The sequence below is a fragment of the Pinus tabuliformis genome, chromosome 2_2 (genome assembly GCF_031772625.1).
Source record: "Pinus tabuliformis cultivar Carrire ecotype Pingquan chromosome 2_2, CPIR1, whole genome shotgun sequence".
NCBI classification, from domain to species: domain Eukaryota; kingdom Viridiplantae; phylum Streptophyta; class Pinopsida; order Pinales; family Pinaceae; genus Pinus; species Pinus tabuliformis.
In genome coordinates, this window is record NC_142300.1 from 481,994,183 (window position 1) to 482,012,568 (window position 18,386).

The window sequence follows — 18,386 nt, forward strand, 5'->3', positions numbered from 1 at the left end:
TTATTTTTTAAATGATTTTTTGCATCCATTTTTGCATATTTTTTGCATCCCCTTTTTTCCAAGTTTTGCATCGAGGTTTGTGTCTAGTTTTTGCATCTAATTTTGCATCTACTTTTGTTGCATTAACTTTTACATCTTGTTTTTCATCCATATTTACATCCTCTTTTTCATCTGTTATTGTGTCCACTATTGCATCCATTTTTCTTGTGCCATAATTTGCACCTAGTTTGACACCTCCCTTTGCACCCTTTTTTGTTTCTAAATTTGCATCCACGATTGCATCCTCATATACATCTAGGTTTTCATCGACTTTTACATCTATTTTTAATCCCTTTTTATATCCACTTTTGTGTCAAGATTTGCATCAGGTTTTGTGTCTTGTATTGCATCTACTTTTGCATAGAATTTTGTTGCATCAACTTTTGCATCATATTTTACATCCATTGTTGCACCCATGTTTACGCCCACTTTTACATCCCTTTTTGCATCCTATTTTTCATCTTCATTTGCTTCTTTTTTTGTATCTATCATTACATCCACTTTTGTTGTGACACAATTTGTGCCATGTTTTGTACTTACTATTGTACCCACATTTTCTTCCAATTTTGCATCCATCTTCGCATCCTCTTTTGCATAAAACATTGCATCTATTTTTGCATCCACTTTTGTGTTGGGTTTTGCATCTCATTTTGTATCTTCTTTTGCATGTACTTCCATTGCATCCATATTTTGCATCCAATTTTGTTTCTCATGTTGCACCCGTGTTTGCATCCACTTTTACATCCCTTATAGCATCTTGTCTTGCATCTAAGTTTGCATCTTTTTTTTGTCTATTATTACATCCACTTTTTTTGTGCTATGATTTGTGCCATATCTTATGCCTATCGTTGCAACCCACATTTTCTTCCACTATTGCATCCACATTCGTATCCTATTTTGTGTCCAAGTTTGCATCAAATATTGTTTATGTTTTTTGCATCCCATTTTGAATCTACTTTTACATTCACTTTTGATTCATCCAATTTTGCAACTAATTTTGTGTTCACTATTGCACCCATGTTTGGCCCATGTTTACATCCCTTTTTTCATCCAATTTTTCCTCCTTTTTGCATTCAAGTTTGAATATTTTTTTTTTTTACATTCATTGCAGTATCCACATTTGTTTCACCACAATTCATGCTAAGTTTTATGCCTACTATCGTGCCCATGTTTTCTTCCACTCTTTCATCCATGTCTAAATCCTATTTTGTGGTCAAGTTTGCATCAACTATTACATCTATTTTTTCATCCACTTTTGTGTCAATTTCTCTGTCTTGTTCTGCATCTACTCATGTTGTGTCCACTCTTCATCCAAATTTACATCTATTTTTACCCCCATTTTTTTTGTCACTTTTGCATCCTTTTTCCAACACACATCATATTTTTTGCATTGATGATATTTCTTATGACATTGAAAATTATGAACAACTGATGACAATGTCAATAATTATAATGATGATGACAATGAAGATGATGATGATGACATGAATTGTGATTGTTATGATAATGACAATGATGATAAAGACGATGAGAGTTACAATGACAATGATGATGATGATGATGCTAATGACCTTGGCCATTCTTCCCAAATTTTAAATGTTGTCATGGTCAAGACTCAAAATCATAATAATTATCTTTGGCGTCATCTTCCAAGTCATCATCATCTGATCATCATTATCATTATTTTCATCTTGGTCATCATCAAGAACAATAATGGCATGAATGATGATTATGATGTTCATGATGAAGATGACAACAATTATGATAAAAATTATATTAGTTATGATGATGGGGATGATGACAATTATAATGACGATGATAATGGTAGTAATGATGATGATCATCAATCATCTCTAAAAAATAAAGTTGTTATTTTTCTTGCATATATCATGTGTCCTAAAAACCCTTTTCGAGCACTCGTAACATTTTTTAGGTTGATGATATTTCTTATGATGCCTATAATTATGAAAAATTGATGACAATATCCATAATCATGATGATGATGATGATGATGAAGACATGAATGGTGATTATGATGATAATGAAATGATGACAATAATGATGACATTGATGGTGGTGATGATGGTGATAATGAAGATGATGACCCTCCCTCTAAACTAGGGAGGTACTCATAATGAGACAAAAAAGTACTCTCAAGTTGAAATATTCATATAAGAAGGGATCTGGATTGATAAGCATCAATGATGATTTACATCATCATAGCCAACATTGTCAAAATAGTAAGGCCTTGACTAACAAGTTTATCTCTCCATTAGATTAGAGGACAATGTTGGGATGTATAAATTTGGACACCACTGCCTCTCTAGGCACTTACCCCACCAGGATGTTCACCAGGTATGTACTCACATGATCATTTCCTAATCCACTATCATAATATTTGACACCAGGAAATGTCAGTCCTCATGACTAATCTTATCTTGGATTAATGTACTTGACTTATGGCAATTAGTCCCAGTCAAAGTCCAAATTATCAAAGAATATTGGTCCCAGATGTTTATCCAATCCACCATTCTCCCTACTAGTGTCTTTACTAGGCTTAGGATTGTTAGTCATGGCCATAGTACATGACACATGGATAATATGGTGTCTACCATCACTCCCTCTCAACCAAAGAGGAGACATCCATAAGCATAAGATTTTCTCAAGAATACCCATCATTTTCATAGAGAATAACATCATTAATTTGTTTTCATTACATGACACCTTTATGATTAAGAATTCATAGATTTGTGGCAAAATATTTCCCCTTTTGTCATTTGTGATAAAATAAAATCAAAAAGTGAAAGCCAAAATCATTAAAGATACACTATATTGATTTATCTAAGTCTAAACTCTAAGGTTGAAGTGAAAATTCATGTAAATCTTATATCTACGAGTTGTGCCAAACTTATGAAAACCTTATTCCCTAAGTCCTATATTTAAGAAAATGAAAAAGAAAGAAAAATAAGGGCCAATGAATGGTAACTCATGTATTCAATCCCTCTTTGGAAAATATATGAATATATACACTCCTAGTCACACTTGATCACATGTTTGTGATGGTTAAATCATGAATTCCTCTTTTCTCCTTTCATTTTCACTTCATCATTTAAGCACCTAATTGAGGATGTAGGGAATGTTCGTTGCCTAAGGCTTTCATGTCTACTCTTGGTTTACTTATGTCACACTACTATCAATTTATGTGACGGAGTGAAATACATAAGTTTGTGGAGTTATTAGAGTGGTGTATTAAGTTAGTCACCACACACACATGTATTACATCTCATTGATCCACATGTGTGGGTTGGAGACTCATTGCTTGACAACTTTAATGGAGACTACTTTATGGCTTTAATGGTATAGCTTACAAAATATCTTGTTAAACATTGTGATTCATCCTTTCTTTTCCTCGAATCACTTGATAATATTGAAGTCACTCCCAATAATCCATGGAGATGGGGAGTATAAATTACTTGTGCTAGAAATAGAATTGACAAATAGAGGTTTTCCATTTGTGATATTGGAGTCATAAACATTGGATACATGTTAGTAGTCCTCGATGTAATTAACTAAAATTGTATTGTCATAATGTGAAAAGAGGTAAACATATTGGTAACCTTGATGTCTTGATCATTTCAAATAATAACCATTCCACCCAAGTATCTCTAAGCATCAATCACTACTACTTGGAAGTTCCTCCCCTATTTTCCAATTATATGAGGTAGAACCTCACTTAATATTTTTGCTTATTATATCAACATTACTGATGGGTGCTTTGCATACCATTTTTCTTTTGGGAGTCTTTGTTTTCCTTTACTATTGAGGCCCCTCATGTTCCATGAGACTATTTTCATGAAGGATTTACATAAAAAGGAAGTATAATGTGCCTAGAAAAAAACATGTCTCAAGATTTAAGTGCTTGGACAATTCCACTTTGTGACTCCTATATTTCTTTAACTTGGGACCAAATGGTGAACTTGATGGCCTTAAGGGAAATTGACCAATGAAAATCTAAAAAAGAGGTGGCTTTTGACTTTATCACATACAATTTAATATACTAAAAAAAATATCCATAACAATTTCGTCAATCAATGAATCATTAAAAAAATTATCCAAAACAATTACATCAAGCAATGAATCATTGCATTATAAAATACAATCTATAAACATTTTGGGAATGTTTTGCTAAAACATGCCCAAAAACCAACATATTTAAGAACAATAGGAAAACGCATTTTGATAAATTAAATAACATATTATCAAGCCTAAAAAATGTCACTAACAGAAAACTATAAAGCATGCAACTAATGGAAGTGACCACTCAAGGCCACCATAAGACAATTAATCTTTTAAGATCAAGATTAATGGGGACAAATATCTACAAAGGACAAAGGCAAACCTATTTTAACTTTATTGTTTTTCTTAGCCTGGTTCAAGATTAACATTTCAAGATATCGTGAAGAACATAATTAGTTTTATTACATTAAGAAAACCCAAGCACATTCTATAACTTAGCAAGGAAGAGATGTATAACACCCATGTCAATGACACAACACATGGCATTGAGTTACTTTTTTATATATAATTTAAACTCCTATCATAAAATCACAAATTTAGCATGAATGGAATGTTTAAAATCCATTTTTATAAAAACAAAATATAATTTTTCTTATAGAAAAAAAAATACCAAAAACTATATATTTTTTTAGAAAATAAAAAAAATACTAAAACTAAATATATATTAAAAAAAAACTAAAACATAAGAAAACTAGAATTTGAATTTGACACTCTTGTTCATGTTCAGAAACTCATATGGTGGAATGTGATCTCTTTATCCTCATCTTTAGCTTTTTCCTAAAAAATAAAAGCATACAAATGCAAGAAAGAGCCATAAAGCATCGGGAAGCTTTTTCCTAAGCACAAAAGCATTTAAAATTTGGAAAAGGCCATTTTTATATGAGGAAACATTATTCACCCAAAAGATTTTTCCCAAATTGAACTAATGAGGAATTTGGGAAATCTTCATAGCCTTCACTTTCCTATATATTGGAGGCTTGGCCATTGAAAAAATGATGGGAATTCTTGTATTGTCACGCTACTGAGATCTATCTTGAGAGGGAGAGTTTTGGAGCTATGAGTTGGGGGAGGTGTTGTTGCAACTACATCTAATTGTTGTAACTTTCCTCCAACTCCTTTATTCATATAGATCAGTTGTTCTTCCTTCCATATGTTTCTATTCATTCTTTACTTCTTCTATTTAACTAATGGATGTATGGAATTTTGGTTTGTATTTATTTATTCAATAATATTTATATGTTTATGATAGTTTCGATTATCAATATATTATGCTGTGAAGGTTGCTTTATTCTCTCTCTTATGTGTAGGACCAAGCTTTGGAGCTAGCTAGGAGCGCTTCCTAGCTATACTAAAAACTCCAAGAAGACATGCATGCGAGGACTCACAAGAATTCATTCTCTTTTTCTTAATTTATACTCTACATCTTGATCTACTAAGAATCCTAAGCCTTAGAACAACCTTTCTCTTAATTGGTTTGTGCTAGGTTTCCGGGATAAACTGAGAGGGTTTTATTTTCATCTAACTGTGCATTAAATCCTACAGCAAAATGATATTTAGAAACTTTAATATATTTCACTATGTAAATGAACTTAGTAAAATGAACCCATAGAGGGGGTCATAAATGGAAATAAAATTAAAACTCTAAACAAGAAGCCAAAAGTGGATTTAACCATGGATGCAAAATTGGGAGTAGAATTGGAGGTTAAACTAGCCATCAAAACAAGATGCAAACAATGACACAAAAAGGGTTTTAAAGTAAAATCAAAAAATGGTGCAACATTATACACAAAGAAGGGAACAAAATAGGGCATATGAAAGGATACCGAATTGGGCACAAACAAGGATGCAAAAATGGACACCAAAATGAGGATTCAAAGAATGGTGTAAAATTAGGATGAAAAAAGGATGTAAGAAAAGACACAAAACAAGATGAAAAATGGGACTAAAAAAGGGTGAAACCAAAGATGTCAAAAATGATGCATAACTAGATGAAAATTCAAACTAAAATCTAGGTGCAAAATGAGATGCAAATGTGGACACAAAATGTGGCAGAAAAAAGGATGCAAATTTGGAAGCCAAAAAGGATGAAAAATTAGATACCAAAAAGGATGCAAATTTGGACATAAAAAATGGTGCAAAATTGGACAGAAAAGAAGAAAAATGGTGCACAAATGGGCATAAAAATGGCTCAAATTTGGATGCAAATTGAGATGCAACATTGGATGTAAAATGAGGTGCAACAAATCATTCAAAACTTGGTGCAAAAACAAATGCAAAAGTAGACGAAAAAAATGGCTCAAAATTGAATGTAACAATAGACACAAAATGGGATGCAAAGGTGGATGCAACATATGGTTCAACATAGGATGCAAATTTAGATGCTCAAAACGATGCAAAATTGGATGCAAGAAATGGTGTTAAAAATGATGCTAAATTGGATGAAACAAATGATGCAAAATTAAATGCAGAATATGGTGCAAAATAGGATGCAAAAAAGGGAGATAAATAAAATGCAAAAGTGGATGCAAAAAATTGTGCAAAAAAGCATGCAAAATTTGAAACTAAATCATATTCAACATATGGTGCAAAATTGGATGGAAAAAATGGTGTAAAAAAAGGGAGAAAAACTGGCACAAAAATAAATGTAAAAATAAGTACAAAATTGGAAGCAAAAAATGGCATAAGACCAGATGAAAAAATTGGCACAAATTGGATGTAAAAAAAAGCACTAAATTAGATGCCAAAGATGGTGTAAAAATCAATGCAAATTATGACACAAAACTAGAAGCAAAGAATGCCACAAAAGAGGAAGCAAAAAATGTTGCAAAAATAGATGCCAAAAATGGCACAAAACTAGAAGCAAAACCTGTTGTAAAACCAAATGAAAATATTGGTGCAAAATATGATGCAAAAAATAATGGAATTTTTGGCGTAAAAAAGATGCAAAATTTGGTGCAAAAAAGGACGCTTTAAAAATTGTACAATAGAGCCAGATTTAGCGCCAGGCTGCTCATCCCAATTGAGAAAAAAATACACTAAAATCTGGTGCTAAATCTGGCGCAAATTGTCGGTTTTGTTGTAGTGTTGCCTCCTCATTGATTTCTGTATTTAGCCTTTTTCATACTCAACTTGATAATGAGTACTCTCAACCATAATAAGACTGTCTGGTCATTTGATTTCTGTATTTAGCCTTTTTCATATGCAACTTGAAATGTTATTATTGAATTCCCAAACATCACAGCAATGACCCCAAACAAACCTGTGAAATGGTGCGAACACAAAGTTTTATGCGATGATATGATGGCCAACACATGAGCTCCATAGTGGACAGGTGTCGTACCGGCTCCATGTGCTTTTACGCGTGGTTTTCTGACGTGGCAGGGAGGGCGCACATAATAACTTATAGAAATAGTTTTATCATAATTAATATTTTACAGAAAGACATATTCCATTGAAAATTTCTTATCAACACACAGTTAGGTTGCCACAAGAAATCACTACTAGTTTGTTAGCCAAAATGTTTCTTGGGACAAGAAAAAGATACAATCTAGTGTTGTAAGCCAAAATATTTCTGTGACAAGAAAAAGATACAATCTAGTGTTGTAAGCCAAAATGTTTCTGTGCCAAGAAAAAGATACAATCCATCCAAAATCCACATCATAATGTGGTTAGAACCAAAAACATATGACACCCCTATTCTTTATGGCCCTGAGAATCTTAAGTGCCAAAACTCCCCGAGTTACCTTCTTGAGCCAGGTAGGTTGGCCTACCAGTCAAGGGCTGATTAGGAAATGGTTGATTGATGCCATATGATTGATTCCAATTTGCATCTTCCAACCATGGAGCTACTGAGTACCCATACCTCACATTTGCACTACTAACCCCTGCATTAAGTGGAGGTGTGTAATGAGCATACAGAGAATTGACACCAGCTCTGGTAGGAACAAGGCAAGTGGGTAAACCCTCAGTTTGATAGTGGGGCACTTGAATGTTTATGAGATCTTGGAATAATGGTGTATTATCTGCAATGGAGTCCAATGAGTTTGAAATAATCCTGGTTTCATCAGCTATTCTTGTATCGTTGATCATCCCTTGTTCCTTTTCGAGCATTTGTTGTGCCTTTCGTTTTTCCTTTTCCTGTCTTGCCATTTGCTTTTGTTGGTCCTTAACTTGCCTTGCTTTATCTCTTTCAATCCTTTCTTCTGCGACGTTGTGCTGCAACAATCCTTGCTGCCTTCTTCTCCTTGACTATATCCTTCTTTTTCTGTTTTAATTCTTGCATTTCAAATTTCTTTTTTTCTGACTCAACTAATAGGTTTATATAGTCCTCTGAGGTGAGTAACTGTGAGCTTCGTCCCAGACGAAGACTACCCAGTGCACCTTGCTTTTTTTTCATTGATACTCTCTCTACTGGTAGCTTTAGGAACCGTCCAAGTTGCTTCTCCACTCCTCCCACCTGCATGTCATTGCTTGGTACTTCCCTTTCAGTATCTATTGGAACTGATTGAACCATATCATTATGTTCATTTGATGCCTCATTATGTCCTTCATCTTCTTCCATTGATCTATTGTCCACTAAAAAATGAACAATTTCACTGTTCAATTCTACTGGTTGTGAGGGCATGTTCATGCTTTCTTCATTGGTTGCTGAGACAGTATGTGCATTCATATGGATCATTGCTTCCGCTACCCATGAAGGTGGGGTTACTTGGATTGGCAATGTCAATTGGTCATTGTCAACTGCATGTTCAACAATATCATTAGCAATATCAGCAACAGGAATTTTATGTTCTTAAGTTGGTGGAACAATCTCCATGTTACTAGGAATTTGTTCATTGTTATATTATGTTTCACATACAGTTTCATCATCTTCAGCATATAAGTGTCCTTGAGATAGGGAAATCATATTACCAGCTGCAACAACATCATCTTGGTCATCTACTTCTTGCACTTCAACACCTGTTTGGACATTCCCTTCTTCCTGACCATCCACATGAAACGCTTGGCTATAAGCAGTATCATGCATAAGAGCATCATAGTTCAGTGGCCATATTCCTGTCCTCCTAAAGCCAGCCTTGATATTTGATGGTGTCAAAGCCCTTTTAAAAGCTTTACTTGCAAGCTCTGCTAGCTCAAACCTTTTCACCTCAACCCCTGGATTCTTTGCCATCCATGCAGCATGCTCCGACTTGAAATAGTTCTTGAAAGGGCCAAACACACTAACATCAAGGGGTTGCAGCCTATGAGTGGTATGAGCGGGCAATGTCAACAGGTCGATGCCTAAATTGTTTGCTTCCTCAATTGTTTGTACAGCCATGTGGCTCCCATGGCCATCTAATATCAAAAGTTGTCTGTTATTAGGTGAGACGCCACCTGGTACCGATGCAGCAAAGTGAAAAAGCCAACTTAGAAAGAGTTCTTTAGTCATCCATGCATGGGGATGTGCAGCCATGCATGCACCTGGTTCACAGTTTTGTATATAGTTTTTCAGTTGATTTTTACCTTTGAATAGATAAAATCCTGGGATTGAAGTACCAATTGCATTAACACAACATAGAATAGTTATCCACTCCCTGCTCTTTGGCACATTTCAGCTCCCTCTCTTGGCAATTACCCACATGCCACAATTCCTCCCTGCTTGTAAACCTGTTTCATCACAGTTCCATATATGGTCTACTCCATAAGAATGTTTATCGTAAGCACTAGAAAGTGTGTCATAGAACTTTTGCACAACTGCGGGGCGCAAATTTAATGCTCTGTCTCTGTCAAGGCCCTTAGCAGTACGCAATACAAGTTCTGGATGCCTTTTTTTAAACCCAAACCACCATGATTTACCAGGAAACCCATCTTTGAATGGGTTTGGCCTCCCTTGACAGATTTGAGCAACTGTTGATTTGAGTTGTATCAACTCTAGCCCATGTCCCAGTTGGGCCATCTCTTTACACCACTCAACCACCTCAGCCTCCTCCTCCTCAGTCATAACTGTAAGAGGCCCTCTACGTTTTGTATGAGTCAGTCCATTTATCCAATAATGTATTGATGAGGGAGGAATACCATGTTTTTTTGTAGATGCCCGAACTGAGTATCCATTAAACTATATGTCGTCAATTGCAACTAACATTTTTTCTTTTGTCCATCCTCTTATAGCACTGATCTTTTTAGTTGAGCTTGCCCCTTGGACTGTTGTTGATGGTGGTTCTATGGCTGATGGTGTGTTAACATCAACAGCTGTCACATGGTCATCTTCAACAATGTTCCCTGGTGCATTGCCAGCATTGATATCAGCTGGCCTGTCATCATCAGACGATGTCCATCGCAGCTGCGCACCCCTTTTCACTCTCCTACCACTTCTCCTTGTACGAGTAGAGTAACTTCCTTTTGCCATATATGCAACAACCTGTAAAATTATTGCATGCATTTAGACATTAGAATATATGTCAAATTATGCTTTATTACTTCTACAAAAATACTTTTCCTCTATTAAAGGAAATTATCAACATGTATGTTACTGTTTTCATAATGAGAGTAGATGTTTCACTTTCATAGGGCAGTGTCAAAATTTTGAAAATTTCATTCCATGTAAATCCATGGTTCATCAATTTAGCAACTTTTATATGCATTCAAGTAGATTCTATGATAGTTGTTTCAAATATCATTTTCCATTTACTTTCAACAGCTTTATACAACTAAACCAATGAGGTATGTAAACATGTATGAATTACGTCATTCTCCTTATATCTGTTAAAGATTAGGGAATACAGGTAATAAGCAGGTACTAACCATGCTTGTTTACCTAATCACTTGCTTATCTCATTCTCATTACACTCTGCATAAGTAATAGCACAGATATTTTATAAGTAACATCATCTAAAGGTTGACCTATCAGTACTAACCTAAGAAATACATGTATAGATATGATAAAGTATGTGTATCATAGGTTGGTTATCTCCCTAATAGACTGGATTCAGCTTTAATATAGATATAACATATGTAATTATACAGAGCTTTGTTCTAGCTCACTCATAGATAAGGGTGAACTGAAACCATGCTCAGATACTAATACGAGCTTTTTAGTGTATAGAGCTTACTAGTGATAAGATGAATGAGATCCATTGAATATGATACATACCTTTGTTCAATGTATTATGTTATATAGCTTATACAACTTAGCTTCATACTAGATCACGTATTGAGTAAGATACACGAGTTTCATCAGTTCCAGTACTCTGACCGTAATCATACTAGTATACCTGTTCTAACTTATAAGTAATCTGTATAGGTATATCCCTAATTAACACTATCATAACATGTAAGAAACACAGACCCTTAGTAATACATGTTCCTTATCACTAGTCGCAAGCTTCATTAGTATCACTAAACAGTTACTTAGCTTAGGCTATGATCAGAGCTTGTATCGTTTCATCATAATTCATAAGGTAAGCATATCCATATTCAACATACAAAAAACAACACGTTTTAAGCATAATATGTAATCAGAGCTATGACCAAGTTGGTTGATTATATGGATACCACTATATTCAATAGGTTCAATTCCTGTAAGCTAAGGTTCAATTCCTGTAAGCTAAACAAGCTGTGACGTTGATTAGATGGATACAACTGTATTCAATAGGTTCAATTCCTGTAACCTAAACAAGCTGTGACTACAGTACTAACACGACATACGTAACCTCTGTGATATGTAAGCTGTAATCACTATGAAGCTGATGATCGAATAATTCCTGTAAGCTAAGGTTCAATTCCTGTAAGCTAAACAAGCTGTGACGTTGATTAGATGGATACGACTGTATTCAATAGGTTCAATTCCTGTAAGCTAAACAAGCTGTGACTACAGTACTAACACGACATACGTAACCTCTGTGATATGTAAGCTGTAATCACTATGAAGCTGATGATCGAATAAGTGTAGCCATAATAAGCTAGAACACATACATAAACTCTGTATAAAAAAGGTTAACTGTAACTGTATAAACTCTGTATAAAAAAGGTTAACTGTAACTGTATAAAAAAGGGTAACTGTAACTGTATAAAAAAGGTTAACTGTAACCCTATGGACAGAACTGTAAGAACAACGACTTTCAATGGCTATTTGTGAAACCATCCACGTATCCTTCTAGCAGTTATGGCCAGATAGACCATGTAAGAAGTCTGATAAATGAAAACAATGAAAACAGAACTGTAAGAAGAATGAGTTGTAATTCATATAACTAACTTGGATATACTGGCCACTATTTTGTGATGTTGTCTTCAAGTTTGTTGAATCGTTTGAAAGCATAAGATGCAACTTCAACAATGGGTGGACTTCTTTTATAGTTTTGGGGACTTGAATTTAATTGGTGGACATGGATGCACATGGATTGCAATGGCTTCATTTTGAATGTGTGGTATGGATTTAATTTGATGTGATCTAATGGTTGGGAATTGGTTATTTGTTGATCCATGTGCTTTGATATGTTTTAATGAGAAATAGAGTGAGTTGGGTGTCATTTATTGCAGTTATTGGGTCTGGGTGTCATTTATTGAACAAAGTGGGTTTAAATGTTATTGGGTTGGGTGTCATTTATTGAACATAGGGTGTTTAGTTGTTGAACAACACAACAGTTATGGCTGACATACATTCCCTTTTGTTATGTGCAGGTAGGCATATTTATTTGGGATGCAAAGTTGTAGTCCTGATGAGTGGGTTCTGAAGTGACCGCTATTTCGTACTTCTGGAATAGACCAATTTGGAAGCCTTTATGGCTTTAGCTGTTTTCTACTTGGGTCAATATGTTTTGCAGTATTAAGTAGTAAAATACTATTTATGGACAGTTGTGGGCCCAGTCAATGTATGGGTGATTTTTGGACATAAATTAATACTTATTTATACATAATGTTATTTATTTCTGTTTAAATTTTGGTTTCAAAAGTCTTAATTACTGGTGGTTTGGTGGGACCAATACTATATCAATTACTGGTCCCTGCACAACATTAGGAAGCTCTCCCCTAATGAAAGATATCGCAGTTTAGCTACAATTTTATTTGGAAAATAATTGAAATTTTAATTTGATTTTGAAAAAATTTGGTGGATTTTTTTTTTTAATTTTGGTTACACTTGTCAATTTTCAGGATTTTGGGTGTGTAAGAGGTTTTTGATGGTGCCTAATCCACTTCAACCATAAAAATAATGTTTTAAAAACTACTACAGTTATCTTTTGTAAGAATTTTTCGTTGGATGAGAAATTTGCGGGGTCTTGGATAGACAGTGTCGGGTGGGCTATTAAGACACTCGTAGATGTGAAGTCATTGGTTTAATTCCCCCTATTTAGGTGTTATTCTTGGACATTACCATGATATAGCCTCACCAATGTCAAACTTGAAGAAGAAAAAGAAAAAAAGTATTTGGTAAATATAATTAATAAGAGCATTTGAATTGTAAAATAAATTGTTAATTTTTTCAAATTGTTTGTTTGTTGAAACACGCTAGTACTTACAGTTTGAGTGGACCTAATGGTTAAGAGCACTTGTTTCTTCCTAAGAGGTCATAGGTTCAAAACTTAGCAATCAAATCACTCTATGAGGTGGTAGGTCCCTTTTCCCACAAACAATATTGAAATATATTAATTAATATACATATTTAAACACTTTATTTAGGTTAGAAGAATGAAAACATTATTATTAATGTTTAATCAAATATTTATAATTATTTACATTTTTATTATAAGTAACAATGTTTTCATTTAAAGTATTTTTTAAAAGACACTTATCAACTCTAAATTTAACATAAATTAAATTATACATCTCCTTATACTAGATTGTAAAATAAATCTTCTTGTTCAATTAATTTGAAATAATATTTATTAAAAACATTTAAATTAAATAAAAAATACATACAATATTTTATCAAGTAATTTTTTATTTTTTTTATCAATTAATTTATTTTTCCTGGGTATCCATATCACTTTTTTTCCATATCCCACTTGCCAGGTGGAATTCCACCATCATAAAGGAAAAGATCAAAAAAGGATTGCCATCATATTATCTGCCATTCAAATTCCGTGGGCTGATAACAACTCAAATTCCAATCCTGATACAGACTTTTCGGCACGCGTGGAATTGAGTTTAAGTGGAACTCACCACATTGCTCTTTTTGCTTTGAAAATTATGGAAATTAAACTTGATTTAATAAAATTAGGTAGAATTTTTGTAAATTTAGGTAATAGTTATTAGATTTTATGGTTTTGGGTAGTCAAGAATTTTTTGCTTTAAAAATTATGGAAATTCAATGAGATATGATAAAATTAGACAAAATTTTGGTAAATTTAAATAATAATTATTAAATTTTATAATTTTGGATGACCCAAAAATTTATGAAAATTTATCTCCACCATAAAAATATAATTAAAAATATTTTTTGGGTTCAATATTCCAACTATTTTTAACCATCCGAACAATTCCTCCTGAGACACTCCAAACATATTTAGCAAAATAAAGCTGCCGGCTCTTCAGCTACAGTAAAGTAGTGGGTTTTCTTCCGCATTTTGAGGTGTGTGTCAAAAAGTTAATTTAGTATTCTACACTTAACCCTGAGATACAACTCATGTGGACCATTCATTTTTTCACCCACGCTCCACGACAGAGTCTTCATGGGATTTTTTATCTATTTATAGACACACAAACATATGGAATTCACGACTCAATGTAGTGGGAGGTTTTCTGATGTTGCTTCTGTGGTTTGTAGTCATGGCCTCCGCCATGGCTGCAACCACTGTAACAGCTGCAGCTTTTAGTCGATCTAAGAAGCCATATTCAGATGATTAAGAAGATCGTTTATATGATGATCTGTATGAGCTCTTGGGTGGCAGTTTTCTTGGGTTGAATTTCTTTGAATGAACGCACGTTGGAGGAAGTTCGTTAATTCACATCATCCATGGACGCGGGTGGTTTGAGAAATTCATAGACGCGGAGGCTCTTTTGTCCTTCAGAGAGACAGTTAAATTTGATTCAACTGGATTGATGTCCAAATTTACTGCTGAGAACTCACAGAACGCATGTCCGTGGAATGGTATTTGGTGCACAGAGCACACCGGAGAAGTGGTTCCCATAATCTTTTCGCAATTAGGATTGGAAGGTACCCTTTCCCCATCTCTTGATAGCCTCTAGCTATTGCTCACTCTTAATCTTTCTCATAAAAAATATTTGACAATGAAAGAATTCCATCAGAGTTTGTGTAGCATAAAGCTCTCCTGGGGAATACAAGACCTCAGTTTTAGTTCGCTGTGGGGTTTTATTTAAGAGTAATTTCTAATTGTGCTCACCTTCAATGGATGAAACTTTTGTACATAAAAGTTTGAGAGAGTCCATACTATGAATGGTATTAGTGGAAGTATTTCAACTTGTTTGAGTTGCTGAACCCATCTTGATTCTCTGTATCTGTTTGAGTTGGATCCAGTTAGATCGAACTCATCTTTAACCCCAGATCTGTAATTTTTGGATAGTGTTTGTGGATTCATTCAATGCATACCACCATTACATTGATACTGCTATATAAATAACATATCTGAAATTATATGGGCATATGGTTTTAAGGACTGCACGGGTGAAGAGCTTGCAAATTTGAGTCAGTTGGCCTTCTTAAGCCTGGTAGAAGTAGCCTCAATAGCAAGATATAAGAAGCCATCATGATTTGACCTTAAATCTATATGCAAATAATCTGTGGCAGAATAGCTAAAGCAACTACCGATTTGAGAGTTGAACCAAGATTTTCAGCCGATGGCAGTTCTCTGTTTCTCATTCTAATCCCTTCTTTGTCTATATTTTGCAATCTTTGGCTATTTGCATCGAAGTTTCAGTTAATACTCAATGGCAAATGGACAGAGGCTTTGTAACATCTATGTCAGTTTTCTCTGTTCATTGTTCCTCGGCCAGCTGTATCCAGTGTGCTGCTCAATGGGAATATGGACACAGCATTTGCAGCTTCTATAACAATCTTCGTCGGTGTAATCACTTCTTGATCACTAGGGCCAGAATCCCTAGGGGTGTAATCACTCTATCAAGCTGCTGGATTTAATGGAAAATGCAAGCGACAATGATTTTGCAGGTACCTATCACTTTTGCAGTGACCTTAGAATTTTATGTTGAGCAGTGGGTTTTGTTTCCCTTAATTGTTCATATGGTTTTTGTATTTGTGAATTGATCACAGATTTTATTTACTTATTATAATAATTGTGCAGGTGCTCATCTAAATGGATCTTTGAAGCTGGTTTGTTATGGTGTTGGTTTTAACCAACGGTAAATTCACCATGACAAGTTCTGAGAATTTGCAATCATAAATGTTTGGAATATCTGGTGAAATGAACAGAGTATACTTGCTTAAATAGCATAAGAAGCCTTAAGAGTCTGCCATTTGTCTGAAAGGGCAAATACATGTTCCTCTTTCTCAACAATTACTCTGGACTAGTTAGCCAAGTATCTGAGCATTTTATGTAACGGCCATTATTGACAAATCCGAACAGGTACAGAGGCTCAAATCTGTGATTGTGATTTAATTTCAAAGGAAAAATGCATAAATATGTGACCAGCCCGAGGCGTGCAGTGCAGTGGTTCTTCTCCACGACCAAATCCTGTTGGATGGTCCCTCTCAAAAGTTGCATGGAAATTGAATTTGGATTAAAACCCATTGCACAATAAAGGGGATGTCAATTAATATTCCAGTAGTGATTTAAGCTGTCCAAATTCTGATGAAATTCTTTCTATCAAATATTATATGAAAAAGATTCAAAGTGGGCAATAAAGAGAGATTGCTATGAGAAGGCGAAAGGGTACCTTCGAACCCTATAATTGAGGACGATTATGGCGACCACTCTTCTCGTGTGTTGTCTGCAGGAAATACCATTCGACAAGCATACGTTCTTTGAGTTCGACAGCGTTCCAGTGGTATTGGATTTAATTGCGTCTCAGAATGAGAATAAAGCCTCCAAGTCCCTGGTGTTTTCTCCGGACCCTTGTCCATGGATGATGGGAATTGATGAGCTTCCTCCAGCGTGTGTCCATTCAAAACAAAATCAAGCCAAAGATAACTATCGTCAAGGGATGATACATGTGATTAAAAGTTGCAGTAGTTCCAGGGAATTCCATGAATACCATACCATCATAACACCAGCTTTATACATTTATTTATGAGATGTTTGACGTCGCCCTTATGCTTCAAAATTTAAAATATTACACCAAAAAAATAGTAAATTGTATTTTATATAATTCAATACTTCATTTTATAGTTTTTATTTATTAAAAAGTGGGATAAGACGCTTAAACTGAAATGAAGATGATAGTTATTATAAAGAATGCCAGCTCAGCTCACCCCTCTAAATTGAACACACAAAATTAAAAGATGAAACACAAATATGAGAATTATTTTTTTAGATTCCCAATTAATATGGTAGGTTAGTTATAGATTTTATCAAGAAAGAAAAAATGATAGAAGATATAAAATTAAATCTTTATTTTAGATGGATTTATGCTGATATAAAAAAACAATAAAATATATTAAATAGAATAAACTTATTTTATACCTCTTAAAAATATATAAATCTAACATGCTTGCAACAATAGATAAGTAAGTTAGACTAAAATGTATATTATTTAGAGCTTGGTGAGATCCATACAAATAAAAGCTTAAGAAATATGATAAAGACTAACAAATTTGTTAATATTATTAAAAATCTTAATTATTACCGCTAGAATGCATGTTAAACCATAGTCCTAAATACATATATATGTTGATAACAACAATTTTGTTGTGTTTTCAATATCTTGGGTAAGAATCCCACATAAGTATATAAAAAATGGTTTAACAATGCAAATTATACTTTCATCGATCTTGGGGTTTGATGAGGAATATGAATAAAGACCTTCTAATCTGTTTGATGTGGAAAAATATTGTGAGATAGAAGTTGTATTTCTAGAAATATTAAGAAAAAGGTGAGAGTGTGATAGAAAATGATACATACAATTGAGAAAATAAGTATGATTACTTTCTATAATATAGTTTCTATAATATAAAAGTGGGTATCATGTATTTGATGATGTATAAAATTGAATGAATAAAATTGTAAGTCTTATAGCTTATAATATTACGAATGTCTATTTTATGTAGTTTGTAATATTAAGAATGTCCATCTTGTGTAGGTTGATATTTAAATTTAATTAAGAACACACACTCTAAAATCTTCATTTAGATGATATTATTGTTTTTAACAAATTTCTATATGAAA

The 18,386-nt window shown here is 33.9% G+C and overlaps 1 long non-coding RNA gene across 1 annotated transcript; it reads left to right on the plus strand.

Moving 5' to 3' along the window:
* Positions 1 to 14,818: 14,818 nt before the first annotated feature.
* On the plus strand, positions 14,819 to 17,304 carry LOC149193446 (uncharacterized). Its single transcript, XR_016254450.1, has 3 exons — positions 14,819 to 15,244; positions 16,052 to 16,213; positions 16,347 to 17,304. It is a non-coding gene; the product is annotated as an uncharacterized LOC149193446 (long non-coding RNA).
* Positions 17,305 to 18,386: the final 1,082 nt, after the last annotated feature.